This window comes from Natator depressus, chromosome 12 (genome assembly GCF_965152275.1).
Source record: "Natator depressus isolate rNatDep1 chromosome 12, rNatDep2.hap1, whole genome shotgun sequence".
Lineage (NCBI taxonomy): Eukaryota > Metazoa > Chordata > Testudines > Cheloniidae > Natator > Natator depressus.
In genome coordinates, this window is record NC_134245.1 from 33,998,907 (window position 1) to 34,014,186 (window position 15,280).

Below are 15,280 nucleotides of genomic sequence, written 5' to 3' on the forward strand. Positions count from 1 at the left end.
AGAAGAAAAATATGTAGCTTTTGGGATTCAAACACTCAAAAGACAGAACAAGGAAAGGACGCTAATGCTGAAGGCCAGTGGCTTTTTACAGGTGGATTAGATGTCTGACTGGAATGCTATAGCTGACATTGGCTATTTCCATTTATATAATTTTTCAGTTGCTTGTAACTTTTTGAACTGTCACTTGGGTTGGGCTCAAACTTTCCAGACTTGGTCTCTGTCTGAAGGAGTCGTGTGTGTGTGTGTGTGTGAGATTGAGGGGGAGGGGGAAACTGTTCAGCATTTTAAATACAAAAGGAGAATGGAAAGACAAATACACTTCTCTAATTAGAAGAAAATCTTGCAACTTTTTCTGAATGGCTATAACACAGAGATGGTCATGGGCACAGGTAAAATTGCCTTGCAACAGCACAGGGGAATGAAATAACTGTTGCAAATCATGGAACTTCAGAAGATACTTCCATAAAGGCAAATTAACATCAGTGGTGGAAAGCTGAATTTTAGTAAGCAAATAGCTTTTTCTGGAGAACTGTGCCAGAAGCTTTGTAGTGTTCTCGTGAACACTGGTTTTGATATGGCCAACAGAAGAAGACTTGAAGATCACATGCCATCCTTAAGGTTCAATACTTTAGCACTCATTACTAACATTCTGAGGGAAGGACTGCTGTGCTGGGCAAGCTGATCATCCTAAAACAATTAGAACATCACTTGTCTGCTATGAAAAATCAACTCCCTATTATCCCATTGTGCTTATTGCTGGGCAAGATGTTTGTTTTTCTTGGAGTATTCTCTATGCTGTGAAACTTCAGGGCAGGTTTAGTATGGGGTAGTCAGTCCAAGAGGAGTAGAAATTTGGGCACAACAGATTTACAGTTTCTGTAGGAACCAACATAACAGCTGGTGCTGATGACATCAGAGCACCAAGTGACTTTAGTATCTCTGGGAATTTTCCCAATAGGAGTATGAACTTGACACATCTACTGACAAAAGCAGTGAAACAAAAGGTTGCCACACCTGTGATATAGTAGGCTAGTTCCCAAAGTGATGAAAATGTAGATTCTGTGTTTAGTTAGGTTAAAGGTTTCCAATGCCTGTATAGTCTAGAGCCAAGGGCATTCAGTTAAGCAAATGACTGTGGAAACAACTTTACCGAAATCCCACCAATCTACTAGGAATAAGGAAACTTGTTCTTTGGGCAGCAACTTCTGGAGAAGCTTTATAGTTTCCATGAATTATACAAGGACACATTTTGCCATTGTTCCATATGTCAAACACCATCTCCATGAGAGTTTAAAAATATATCTGCATGGCCCTAAAGATGATTTCCCTCCACAATGCCTCTGCAATGACAATGCCTCGACCAGATGAAATTTGTTCCTTGCGCTCAGCTCTAGAAAATGGCTGTTATAAACCACCCAGAATAGAGGAGGAGTTTCTAGCTATCAGCAGTCCACATGGCTATCAGCAGGCAGCTCACTCTTTTAGCGGCCATTTGGTTTGCTATATTGATAGCTGCTCTCAATAAGTAGGTTAAAATGATTTATTAAATTACCCTGTGGGAAGTTAGTGTTCACATTGCTAGTTTGCTATGATTATGTCAAAATGTGACATGTCATGAACTATGACAGTCTTCAATTTACCTAGCTAGCTAGATATATGGAAGGATATCCTAGGTTAGTGGATCAATTCCAGTAAAAACAGCAATATTGTCTTCAGATAACCATGCATGCATCTGTTTTCCTGGGATTGTTTTTTTTAATTTTTTTTATTTTAATGTTAACAGTACCCAACAAAGACCAAGGCCCATTTCTGCCGTGCACAGAAATATAGAGCCCTGCTCCAAAGAACTTACAACGTAAAGTCCCAACTCGGCAAGGCGTTTATGCATGCACCTAACTTTAAACAATTGGGTATTCTTGTTGAAGTCAATGTAAATAGTCCATGCTTCAAGTTAGGCTTGTGGTTGGGTATCTTGTTGAATCAGGGTCTATGTAGACAAGACAGACAAACAGTAATGGACCAACAACATGGAAGCAAAATATGACAACTAAAAAGTTTTGTACATTTGATTTTTCCTTTTGTGCTAATTTTTTTTCAAAACATCCCCCCCCTCCAGGTGCCCAGAAAACCTGCTTTGTCATTACTGACCCAAAGCATACCTCTTTCACCCTGCCTACGCGCCTACAAAATGAATAGGGACATGCTGAGATTGAATGTCTTGTACAGACAGAAATATTTAATATGTAACGTTTGTTCTTAATTGAACTAGTTTAATGAAACGTATATGTATTTTATATCCTAGATGTGATGGCATACATATCATGCTGATAACCTTGGTCTAAATGGTGAAGTTTAAGTATTAGAATAAAAAGAAACAGGTGAAAACCAATCATAACATTCCTGGATTCAATTCTACTCATTTCTAAATTAAGTTGTACTACAACATAGTTTAGTCTTGAGGAAGGAATTTTGAGTGCCTTTCAAACAAAGACTTGTAAAATTACAGAATATCTTTTTTTTTTTTTAAATTTCTGTTATTAGAATACTTTCAAGCCTTTTGTGAGGATTTCTCCAGGCCAATTAGAAAGCTAATTTTTAAGGCCATTTTTTCCTTTTAACCTATTTCAATCATTTTAAGAAACTGCCCGCTTACTTAGACAGCGGAGCTCTGGGCCCTTTAAGTCACTGCTGGAGCCCTGCCACTGCTACCCCAGGGGCTCCAGTTGCGGGGCCCCGGGGGGGGGGGCCTCCGGTTGCGGGGGCCCGGGGACCTTTAAAGCACCACTGGAGCCCTGCTGCTGCTACTCCAGGGGCTCCGGCAGCAGGGCTTGGGCGGCACTTTACAGGACCCGGGTCTGCAGCCGCTGCGGGGAGCCCGGGGCCCCCTTAAAGCACCAGCCTGGGGAAGCCAGTCTGGTCCAGCACAGCGTACTGGCTCTTGCCAGTTCTCCGGACCGTACTGTACCAGCTTACTTTCACCTCTGGTTGTAGCTCATTCTCTCTGAGATGTCTTATTTGTTTTTCTTTGGGACAAATCCCTCTGTAGCCGAAAGGATATTGTCCTTATCCAATTCAACAGCATAAGAAAAACATTTTCCATGCTTCAGGATGGAGGGCATCTTAATCAGATATGCACCTCTTATGTCACTTAGTCAGGCAGACAATGGACAGCCATAAGTTTAAAAGGGTTTGGTTTATTTAGCAAAGGAAGTTTTGGGATGCAAGCATGAATCTATTTAAATTTATATTGGGGTGTGTGTGTACATACACCCTATAATAGAGTGAGACATATTTATAGGCAATATATACCATATTTATGGTTTTGTGTACATTTGTGTAGTGTGTATGTATATATGGATACATAATCTTCTGATTGCACATGAATTATGTATAATCAATTTGTGATGCAGTAATAGATACATGATAGTATATCTTTTTTCTTTTTTTCCTCCTCTTTCTGTATTGGGATTGGGGGGAAGGGGAATGTAAAAGCATATTTAGAAAAAGGAAAAAAATATACATTTTAGGACCAAATTCTGGTTTTAGTTAAACTTGTGAAATCTAGGGCAAAACTTTCAAAGGAATTGTATTAACCAACCTTTGCTCCCATTGAAGTCAACTCAAGTTTACCATTGACTTCAGTAGGAAGCAGAGTTAATCCAATGATGAGCCCTTTGCAAAAACCTACCTTAAATCCCAACAGCAGATTAAACCTTAATATTCCATTATACTCTAAGGTTGGAGTACTTAGCTTAACTGAAGACGTTTTAATTGTACTGAGGATGGGATTTTACTACAAGTAGTTGACTCAGCACAGATGGGCAATGTTAGGCAAACCTTTATTTGAGATGAGATGAACTCCTGCGGACTTTTCAAAGGTCAGTCTCCATCAGACTGCTCCCCGCAACATGGCAGAGATGGAGGTCATTGGGACAGACAGCCTTGACCAGTAGGAAGTAGATTCTTCATCGGAGTTCAACTGTTTCTTCTTGATCAATCAAAACAGGTTGTGCTCAAGAGCAGAGACTAATCATTCTCTGAAACTATGGCATATGCCAGAGATGGATTTCAGTTTATCAGAACCCTCTCGGGAGTAATGCTTTTTCTTGCTGAAATGAAGTAATTTGAATTCATGGAGAGTCTGAAAGGTGAGGCACCAATGAGAACATGGCTAAAATAACTTAAATTTCAATTAGACCCAGCTGGAATATTTTATTGGAAAATTTTTACAATGGGCAGCAGAAATTACTATAGGAAAATTGTTATACCCGTTCTCTCTCGAATGCTGTTCACATACTTGTGTCTTATCCAACTTTCTAATGAAGGGGGTGATTGCTGTTCCCTTCGTTGTTGTTTTACTCTCATTACCAGAAAACCTGTTTCAGACAAAAGTGGTAAGGGGGGAGGTCATAGGCTGAAATATTTGTGCTGAATCTGAGTAGATTCATTCTGATTCCCCACTATAATCTCTAGTTAGTTATCAGATTATATAACAGAACTACGTGGAAATACAAATTCCAGATCTAGGTTCAGCCTTTTATCTTAAAATGAAAATTGTTGTTCCCATCCAGATTTCCAAACGGTATTTGCATATTGTGGCATATAAAGGTAGAAAAATACAGATATGCCACAATACGCAAATATCAAGTTGAAGGAAACTATTTGGGGTGGGTGTGCCCATGCATGTATGAAGGATGCAAATTTCTTTTTAAACATCATGAACTGAGAGATCTATTAGGATTAACATTTCTAACTTAGTTACACCTTTCACTGTAATATCAGGATCATGCTTGCTGATCTCACCTAACTGCAGATGAAATCAGGAGTAACTCCAGTGAAGTTAAAGCTGGTATAGAATAAGGGCTACATCTACACTGTGAGCCAAGGGTGCGATTTCCAGATCGTACACGTATACTCTCATTCGCTCTCAAATGAGCTAGCACAAGCATGAATAATAGGGTAGCCACAGTAGCACAGCATAGCTGAGACCTGGTGAGTACAAAGCTGCCTGAAATTGGCTAAGCTGTGCTACCGTTGCCCGTGCTACTACGGATACACTAGTATTTATACTCATGCTAGGATGATGAGAGCTAGTACAAATATATGTCCAGGAGCTGGGAGTCCCATCCCTAGCTCTCAATGTAGACGCAGCCCTCGTGAAATCAGAATCAGACACTCTCTCTTCTAGAGCCAAGTCCTGATGATCTTACTCATGTGAGTAGACCATACATTTGGCTCGCATAAGTGTAAGGTTTTGATCCAAAGCACACTGACTAACGTTAAGGGAAAGGTACCCGTTAGCTTAGTGAGCAAGATTTGGCTATGCTATGTAATCGCTTGGTGTTTCCTTAATTGTTCATTCAAAAGTTGTCAATTTTTATTTTAGGAGAGAAAACCAAGCACTTGATAAACACAGATAAATAATATGTTTGCATGAAAGGTGCATGTAAATTAAGGCTACTTTATTTTTCTTAGATTAAATTCTGTTGAAATGTACTTGAAATTCTGTCAACGTCCCATGAATTTTATTAGCAGCAGATATGATAAAACTAATGAACATAGATTCAGCTTCTTATTTTTTGCCATATTATCAGAAAGATTTGTTAAATTACATGTCATACATGCATAGGGAGAGTCGTCATGTGATAAAGCAGGAGTTAGGCACACTTAAAATTAAGGTGGGGTTGTTTTTGCAAAACAGATTTTCAACAAAAACAAAACAAAGTGAAGATACAATGTAACTTTCAATTGCAACTAATTAAGCTTAAAAGCATATCAGCTCACAAATTGACAGCATCACAACTGACATATTAATAATTCATTCTCAATTTGTTTCAATTTCACACCATCCTTTCCTGGCACAAGCACAAGATTTCACATGAGCTATTCGAGAAGATGAAGCTAGGCTGATTTTACACCAGCTGAGGATCTGGTTCTAAATACAGTAGATCCTATTGTAGCATTGGTTTTTCAAGCAGAACTCTCTTGTTGAATTAAATGGGTAGTTCTGGTTTTTAAAAAAAAATCAATGGCACAACAGAGCCCACTGACCTTTCTTTTTAAATGTAAATGAATTCTTAGTCCTAAATCTCTACACTAAAATGGATTTTCTTTGGAATTTTTCCACTTACTCACAGCTTTATTTGTATAAATACATTGAAATACTTTTACACCTCTATTTTTTCAGAATTAAACTTCTTGAAGTTTTGTAGAAGGTTGACATTGCCTCAAACTTTTTAAAATAAGGACATGGTACAAACAGCTTATAGTGAAATCCTTTAAGAAGAAACGCTTAGCTTGGAATAAGCATGTCCTCCACTAGTGTTTGAAACCCATCAGACTCCCTACAATACTGCAATGCGCTGCAAAAACATTAGCATTTAGGAGGTGCTATCTTCCTACATTCTGTGGCCAGCTCTGCTTAGCAAAGAACAGAATGGGCGCAAATCTATGAGCAGAGCTCTCAGTTTAGAAATGTGGCATTCATAAGCATAGATGCAAAAACTGCAGGCAGTCTGCACAGGGCAGCAGAGGAGTTATCCTTTTTTCCAAGCACACCTGCTGATTTTTAAAGCTTTGTATTTTGCTCAAGGTATGCTTGAGGGTAGGCACCTTTGTGCTTATTTTCTAATGGCTTCAAATGGATAACACTATATACAAAAGCCTAGTCTGGAGTTTATACAAAAACAGAGGCAGGGAGCTTTTTTAGTTGTCAGTGCAGATTTAACAAGAAGTAATGGCCTAAAGTTCAAGAAAAGGAAGATTATAGGGTAAATAGTCTCACCCTCTAGTAACATTATGCCAATTAGATAGTGGAATACCTACCAAGGGAGGTAATGGAACACTGTCATTAGAGATATTCAAAGCTATTTTCCATGGGTGGCTAATGGGGAATTTTGTAGAAATCTACTGGTACTGTGTTCCCGTGATGTACTGGGATTGACTGGATGACCAAAGTTGTGTCCCAAGTAAATCTCTGTACAACGGAGGCTTTCTGTCAGTCTAGGTATTTACTGAATATATCTTGTAGTGTCTAGAGTCCAAGTCATAAATATTAAAAACCGCTCTGAATCTCTGGCTAAATCAAAATGAAAAAACACAGTGGTTTTCAAGTCCTACTGCTCCCTCCCTGCAAGAGTTTGCCTCTCTTAATGTTTCATGTCTGTTTAATTCAATAGGCACGCCAGAGCTTGAGCATTTAAGAACCTCATCTTGATGACTTTCTTGAGCCATACCATTTTTAGGCAAAATTCCACTTTTCAAAATCTAACCTGAGTTTTCTGAAAATTTTCTGGGTTGCTATTTGAACCTGACACCCAGATAACAGGACTAGGGAGCTACATTATCCTCTTGATGCTTGAGTTATATTGTTTTCCTGATTTATGAGCACAACTTATTTGTTGAAAATATTTAAATGAGTCTGCATTGAGTGGCCACTAATAAAAAAGGCACTATCCATAGTTACCATAGTATCAGAGGAGTAGCCGTGTTTAGTCTGGATCTGTGAAAGCGGCAAAGAGTCCTGTGGGTACCACAGGTACCTGGTACCCACAGGACTCTTTGCCGCTTTCATAGTTACCATACAATATCTTAAATAAGACCACATTTCCGAATAGTAGTATTTAAGGGTTAGACCATCTGATGTCCTATGCCAGTATACAATCATCTGAGGAGCTATACCAATTTATACCATATGAAGATCTGGCCTTAAATGTGGTATCTAGGTGACCATTGCAGATAAATGTTAACCTTGTAATGCTGATCACTGTATCCGTAAGAGATAGGAATGAAGGTTTTCTAGATCATGCAAATCTAGTAGCTACCCATTGGTCAAAGATCACTATGTAAATGTCCTAGTGCTTGGGGAAAGAGACCTGACTCCACTTGTGATATGGCAAGTGACACAGGATGCAATAAACTCACGATTCTGCCTCTGTATTAACTTCTCTTGCACGGTTTGGATCTAGGTCAGATTTCAACTTCCATGGGATTTAGAGTGCCTGGTTTGGGGTTTTCTTTGGCTCCATCTCCAATTTAAAGTGCTTTTTTCATATTCCTTCTTGACTTAAGGGGTTGAATTGCCTGCACTGCAATGGAATTACATGAGCTGAGAATTTTGGCACCAGAAGTCTAACTTATGGCAGAAGTGGGAGCAATAGCAGAGCTGATCATTTTTGTTTTTGTTTCCTCCCCCCCTTTCTTTCATGTGCATTGTTTAGTCCACACAGGGTGATTTTAAATTCAGAGTTTACATCATCCTTCAGAGACAAATAGCAGCACTCCAGGAAGAGCATCATGCATGGTTTTAATCTTGTGGGGAGAGCCCTGAGATCACTGATCAGCACATGGGTCCTCAGTGGCAACTCTCAGAACTTCCTCATGTGCCAAGCAGTGAATACAGAGTGGGGCAAATTGTACAATGTACAAATCAGTGCAAATCTCAGTGAGGCTCCTGGAAACCCTTATCTAGAGCCATCCCTCAATATTGCATCAATAGAAGGAAGTTGTTGGTTCACGGTCAAGATGCCAGGAAGTGGGTAGGATAGATCTGGATCAAAGAGAAATTTTGACTTGCAGGAGAGGGCAGCCAGCGGGCTGGGAGCTGGGTGTTTGAGCAGGGATCTTGAATTGCAGCCCTACCATATGAACTTCCTGCTCAAAAAACATAGTGTCCCAACTCAGCAATGGGATGGAAGGATTTTTTTTATTGATTCCTCTTGTCAGAACTCTGCATATCAGTGGTTAAAGTTCTACTGACTCATAGTGACGTGTAGTTTGTCAATTCTGCTGTGGAGATGAGGGAGGTGGGAGTGGTCCTTAAGAGAAGGGAGCTAGGGAAGTAGGAAAGAGTTCTGGAGGGAAGACCCAGGGATATTCAAGTTTAAGGAAGAAGCTGAGCTGAGAATGATGTTTCATGATGGTTTTTGAGTATATTGTGTTGACAGACTTTGGACTCACCCGGATGACATCCAAGGCCAATTCAAGTGGGTTCATGGTTTGCATTGCTCCACTCCCAACACTCCTGTGGTTCAGATAAATGTTTCCAGCTGCAACATGGTAAATTGAGGCATAGAGTGCGAAGTCCAAGATCTCCAGCAATTCATGGGAACCAAGCCAGGGGACATAACTGCCAGCCCCCTAACAGTGCCTGGAAGCATTCAATGTCTCCAAAATGAAACTATAAATAGGAAAATCTTTTTAAACAAGAAGGATTTAATTTTGCAGACCTACACCAAGATCTCGAGACTGCAAAAGAAGAGGAATGTCCTTTTGCCCCGTTTACTGCATACTTCATAGCTGGCTTTGAACTTTGTTCATTTTGTGAAAGGATCGTACTGCAGCACTTTTTCTGCTGCACAGAGTTTGACAAATAAATGCTCTGTGATGCTTAAGGACTGCAAAGTAGAGAGAGATACAGGGAAAGCTGGAGACTCTGCCAGTTTTTCATTTTCAGCCAGGTTACACTTGTATAACAGATGGTGACAAACAGGTTGATGGCACCAGTTCTTTGAAATAGAAATTTAAATTTTCTGGAGGGTCATGCGAAGAGGCATCACTTTTTGTAACTCGCAGGTCAGTTAAACTTTTGGGCTAAAATAAATTTTTTCCATCTACAGAGGTCCCTTTTTATCTATTTTTTAACACAAAATCGTGCTGATGTAAACAGATCAAATGGAATGCTGTGTAAAGCATAGAGCTTTTTAAAGCATTTCTCCCTACTAGAGTTAGGCAGCCAAATCCTGTGAAAGAAAAACACTTTAAAATAGGCACATTTTGTACATGATGTTAAGGCTAATTTAGTTTCCACTCCCCATGAAATGCTACTTTCCCAGTATCATGGCAAGCCAGGAGAAAACTACTTGTTTTGCCAACTCATTCTAGTTTCTAAAATATTTGGAGCATTACTTTAGTCTATGAACAGATTTCTCCTCTTCCTTCCCCCCACCCCCACTCTTACATTTTTGCTGTGTTCCAAATGCCACCCATCCGCATCAATGAGTGGCAGATATTGATGGGGCCGGCGGTGACAGAGATGCTTGGCAAAGGACAATAGGTAGCTCCCGCTGTGAATCTCTGGCACCCATTGGCCAGCTGGGACAGAGGGGGACTGATTGGCCAGCATTCATCAGCTCTCAGGATTTAGCCCAGTGCAGGGACCGTCCGAATCCTCTTTCAGCTCTGTTCCAGCAACCCATCCAGCTCAGCTGAACTAGGAATGGGAACTCAGCCTGACAGATATTGCAGGTCTAGCTAATCGCCTGATTAAGAGGTCAGGAAGGAATTTTTTCTCTCATGGGCCAATTGGCAGAGGACCAAGGAGTGTTTTGCCTTCCTCACAGCATCTTCAAGCCACAGTTGGTTAAGTAGGAAAGTGCTTCATACCTAACTGGGGTGGTGGTATTTGTCAGTTGTGGTCAGTTCCAGAGTGGTTAAGAAAATAAAACGAATAGTTCCCAGAGGTAGGACCTGGGATTTTGGTGATGGGCCTTGGGCTCATGTGACAGACCATTGTCACCTTGCGCACACTCTGTCCCCCTCATGGGGTAGAGGGGTGCTAGGACTCTGAGAGCTGAGTACTGGGGGGTAGGCTGTGAAAAATACACCCTGCATTATGGGTTATATGGTAAGGAGCTCTTGAACCAATTAAATGCCTGGTATAGGAGAGTATGGGTGATGGGCAGGTAATGCCCCTCACCAGCATTAAAGTTTAATAAAAGTTGTGGCCTGCCACTTAATTTCATAAATGTCAGTTCTCATTTTGCTTCTGTGTCCACATCAATTGTGTTTATATTTAGAGGGGGAGGGGGCATCCTAATGGCTAAGGGATCTTAATGTTGGGACATCCATTAGCTACCTTCATCTGATTTACATTCATTTAAATGTAAATATAGTTTGACGCAACATTCTGATCTACATTTTGCAAAATTGGCATTCCCTTCCGAGGTTCATTCACCACATAATACAGAAATACACTTCATTTTGTAGAATGCCTCTATCGATCCCCAAGCACCTGATGGAATTAAATATAAGGAAGCATGTGGTGCTATAGAAGTAAAGGAAATTATAATTGAAAGACATTGTACAGTGAACAAATTAAAAAAAAATCAGTCAGGCTCATAGCAGTGGGAGAATGAAATTAAGGAGCAGACAAGGGGGAGGAAAAATGAAGTGGGGGGAGGGAAGCTAGAAAGACAGCGAGGCAAAGAGAGCAGGGGAAAGGATGCCATCTATTCCAACTGCTGGGAACAAGGCTCTGAAGCCAACAATAGGGGAAGGATCAGAGGAGTATACGCAGACTGCAGAGAAGAACAGACCATGTTTATGGGATGAGACACCTACCCAGAGTGCAAAGTGGGAGTGCAAGATAAAACTGGGTGAACCATGAATCCCAGGGGGCATGAAAACCTGTCAAATCAATTCTGAAGGTTCACAGTGGTGTGGAAATATTCTCTGTGGTCTTGTCTTGCCCAGCCCTGCCCTGCCCTCTAACTGCTTGGCCAATGAGGAGTCTCTAGCAAGTTTGTCGAACTGCTTAAAGTGGCCCATTAGGATTGGATAGCATCCTCATTGAAAGGGTGCCAGGGCGGGGGGGCTAAGCAATACTGTATACATAAGAACAGGCTGTTGCCAAGTTTCATTTTGATGCAAAAATTAAAAAAAAAAAAGACAAATAATAGTGGAGTGGTGCATTCTGTCAAACTAAATGTTACTATTTTTGAGGTTACGAGGCTTTTGGTAGATCTGGAATGTGGGCAGGAACTGGTTATAAGAATCCTAGAACTGAATAAACATCTCTGGGGTTTCTTATATTCAAAATGCATTTTGCCTTTAAAGGTGACCAAGTATAACACAAGAGGCAGTGACTGAAACACACCTCTTGAACTGCAGAATTATTTTATTTAATGAGACCCGGTCCCATGGGGCTACCAGTTACATGAATAAGGGCCTGAAGGAGAGCTGGGGGAAACAAGTTTGGGAGGTATTCATTAGCAAAGAATGAGAACTCTTTGGACTTCTAATTACGTACATCTAATGGCAGATGGCACTGCCATGAAACCAGCTCTGTGGTGCCCTCTGCTTACTTTCAGATGATAGCATCTGATGCAGCATCAAGATACAATACAGTGGTTGCCAGTAAATATAGTCACTTTTATATATTCTCTCTCTCTCTCACTCACACATGCACCCCTTCATTTGAAAAATCTGATACGGGCCTCAGGATACTGGACATGATGAACCTTTGGTCTGAACCATTTTGACAGTTCCTATGATCCTTTGCAGTTACTGGGGTACAGAATTCCCTTGCATCCCCTTATTTTCTCCATAGGAAATATCTTGATTGTTGTAAATACTTATTTAACACAACTGGCCAGTGTTTAAGAGACACCACTGTAGCCTCATAATTAATAATCCAGTAAACTACTTCAAACTTTCTGAGATCCAAACGTTCAGTATTAACCAAACTGCTGCTGACATGTTATACAGTATATCCTCTTGCGTGTATCTGTATCTGTGTATATTTTCACTCTGTTTTAATTATGGTGCCTCAGAGAGGCATTGTTGGTCTAATCAGCTCCCTGTACTTGTAAAGGCTGATTAATATGTACCCTGGTTGGTTGGTTGTATTATAATAAAGATCTTGTTTGTGCTAAGGCCTCACCTGTGGTTTCTTTAGAGCCCTCGCTTTTTGGTGGTAAAAAAAGCCTACTGCTGAACAGATGAATTAACCATTATTCCTGATTGATGGCTTTTTCACCTTGCTGTGATGGAGGTCTCTCAATCTGCTGGTATTGACTTTGGTTCTTCGGGGATTACAGGCAGGTTTAAAGTTTGAGCTAGGTCCCAGCCGTGGAACCCAATCCATGAGTGAGATTAGTGAACCAAAGTCACTGCCACAACAATTCGGGGCACATTTTCCAACATGCTCTCATCCTGGCTATCATTAAAGATAGGCCTTCTTAGTGTGACCTACGTGATATCTTTATTAGCAGGTTTTAAACACTGTTCTTCTCACTGCTAATGCTAGCTAAATGCTCTTTCTGAGTCAGCAGTAGTTCTTCTTGCTGGATATTTTCAATTTTATGTCAGTGTTTTAAGGAATTGGACGTTCTTGATGGAGTCTGTGTCTCAGGAACAACTCGCTATGGGTTGATTACTCGATCCTGCTATATGGCCACCCTGCTGCTTTTATGTAGAGCTTCGGCTGGAGGATCCTTAGTCATGCCATTGTTCTATCCCTGTCGTGCCTCCAGACACTCCTCCCTGCTGCCACGTTGTGTGGAAACTCCCTGCCTCCTGCCATCTCATACAGTGGAGAGGCACAGTTTCCACTGCCAATTCAGATTCTTAGATTGAGATGAGGATTTTCCCAAGGGATGAAATCTTTCTTTCCTTTCCCATCAGTTGGAGGGCAAAAATACTATGTCATTGCATGGTGAGTGGGCACAGAAAGGTCAACAAACAGACTCCATGGTTTCCTCAGTACTGAGGAGCTGAGCTCCATAGTGGGTGCCCTCTATGGAAAGGCACAGGAAACAGGGCGGGTCAGTCAGGGAATGTTGAGGGCCTGGTCAGGGAGTTTAGCAAAACTGGTCTATACATAAATTTTTGTAATACTTTTTAACTGTACTGGTTTGAAATCGGAACAGTGAAAGTAGTGCAGCTGCCTGGTAACTTTATAGGAATAAATCACCTTTTTATACCAGCGTTCCACACGACAGGCTGCACTATTAATTATTTTGGTAGGAAAAATCACACCCCTGCCAGAAAGAGTTAAATCGGTACAAAAGATGTGCAGGCCAGGCCTCAATCGTGCTTGGAGTAGCATTAGAACTTTAGCATAAATTTAACATTTTTTCATTTGCCTCTGTCCCTAACCTGTGTGAGAATGTAGCAGCCTTTCTTACACTGAAAGAGCTGCTGACATAGTATGTAAGTGTCTAGATCCACTACTAAGAAATTTTATGGAGCGGTGCAGAAGTTGGACCAATAAAAGATTACCTCACCCACCTTGTCTCTCTAACATACATGCAAAAACAGATAAGGCAAGAAAAGTAAGTTACCTCTCCTACAGGTTATTTTTATTTTTTCAAATCTCTGGCCTCTGCTATTGTGACCATGGTCTTAGTGAGGTACCACCTGTGGTCACTCAAATAGGGTGAACTGCAAAGAATGGGACAGACGATCCCCATAAAGCTGGTGGATATTCCAATACTAAGAATTACCAAGCCAACATAAAACAGCTTCTTTATTACCTTACTGGTTACTCAGAAGTCCAAACAACACAGTTCCCTTAAAGTGATCCAGCCTCAGGCCTCCATCCAGGTACCCATGTCAAATATGATGAAAATTTCTGTAAATCTTATTTCATCATATAAAAGAAAAGGTTCCACCAATCCCAATGGATCACACACACAACCTCCCGGGTTAAAAAATGTTTCAGCTCTTACCCAAATACACGCTACAGTCAATTCTTCTTATCTGCTTACATGTCTTTTGAGGGTTCTTTATTTTGCAGGATGTTTAACCCTTTCTAGCCATGTGTCACCACTATATTCTTCCCCTGTCTTCTCCACGTTCATACTGTCAATCACCTATCTTTTATACCCTGTTCTGTAGCTTCACACAGACTGTTATTCAGTCACCTCATCTGAGTACCTGTCCATTCTAAACTCAAACATTTTTATGCATAAATCACAATAAGTAACCTAAACCTATTTTTGCTTATCCTACTAAAACATACTTTTATCTGTCCTGTCCTCTGCTGTTAATCCCACTGGCTCCATCCACTTGTTTTTATTTTACTATTCTGTTTTTATGGCTTTGGGTTTTTGCTTGTTAGCTTGTCTTGGAGGCAAAAACCTGCCTGACTTCAAGACTGCGCTTGATACATTTGAGGGGATGGTATGATGAGACTGCCTACAATGGCATTTAGCCCCTCAGCACCTGCCAGTAGAAAAAAGCCAAAATGGCTGGAGATGGGTCGCTACATGGGGAGGGCTCTGAGTTACTTCAGAGAATTCTTCCCCAGGTATCTGCCTGGTGGGTCTTGCCCACATGCTCAGAGTCTAAGTGATTGCCATATTTTGGGTCTGGAAAGAATTTTCCCACAGGTCAGATTGGCTGAGACCCTGGAGTGTTTTTGCCTTGCTCACTTGCAGGTTTAAACTAGTGTAAATGGTGAATTCTCTTTAACTTGACATCTTTAAACCATGATTTGAGGACTTCAGTAACTCAGCCACAGGTTAGGGGTCTATTACAGGAGGGTATAGGTGAGGTT

The 15,280-nt window shown here is 40.8% G+C and overlaps 1 protein-coding gene across 1 annotated transcript in view; it reads left to right on the plus strand.

Moving 5' to 3' along the window:
• The window catches only part of CDH13 (cadherin 13), a 758,666-nt gene that overhangs the window by 187,156 nt on the left and 556,230 nt on the right, over positions 1-15,280 (plus strand). The gene's annotated exons all lie outside the window — the stretch shown is intronic.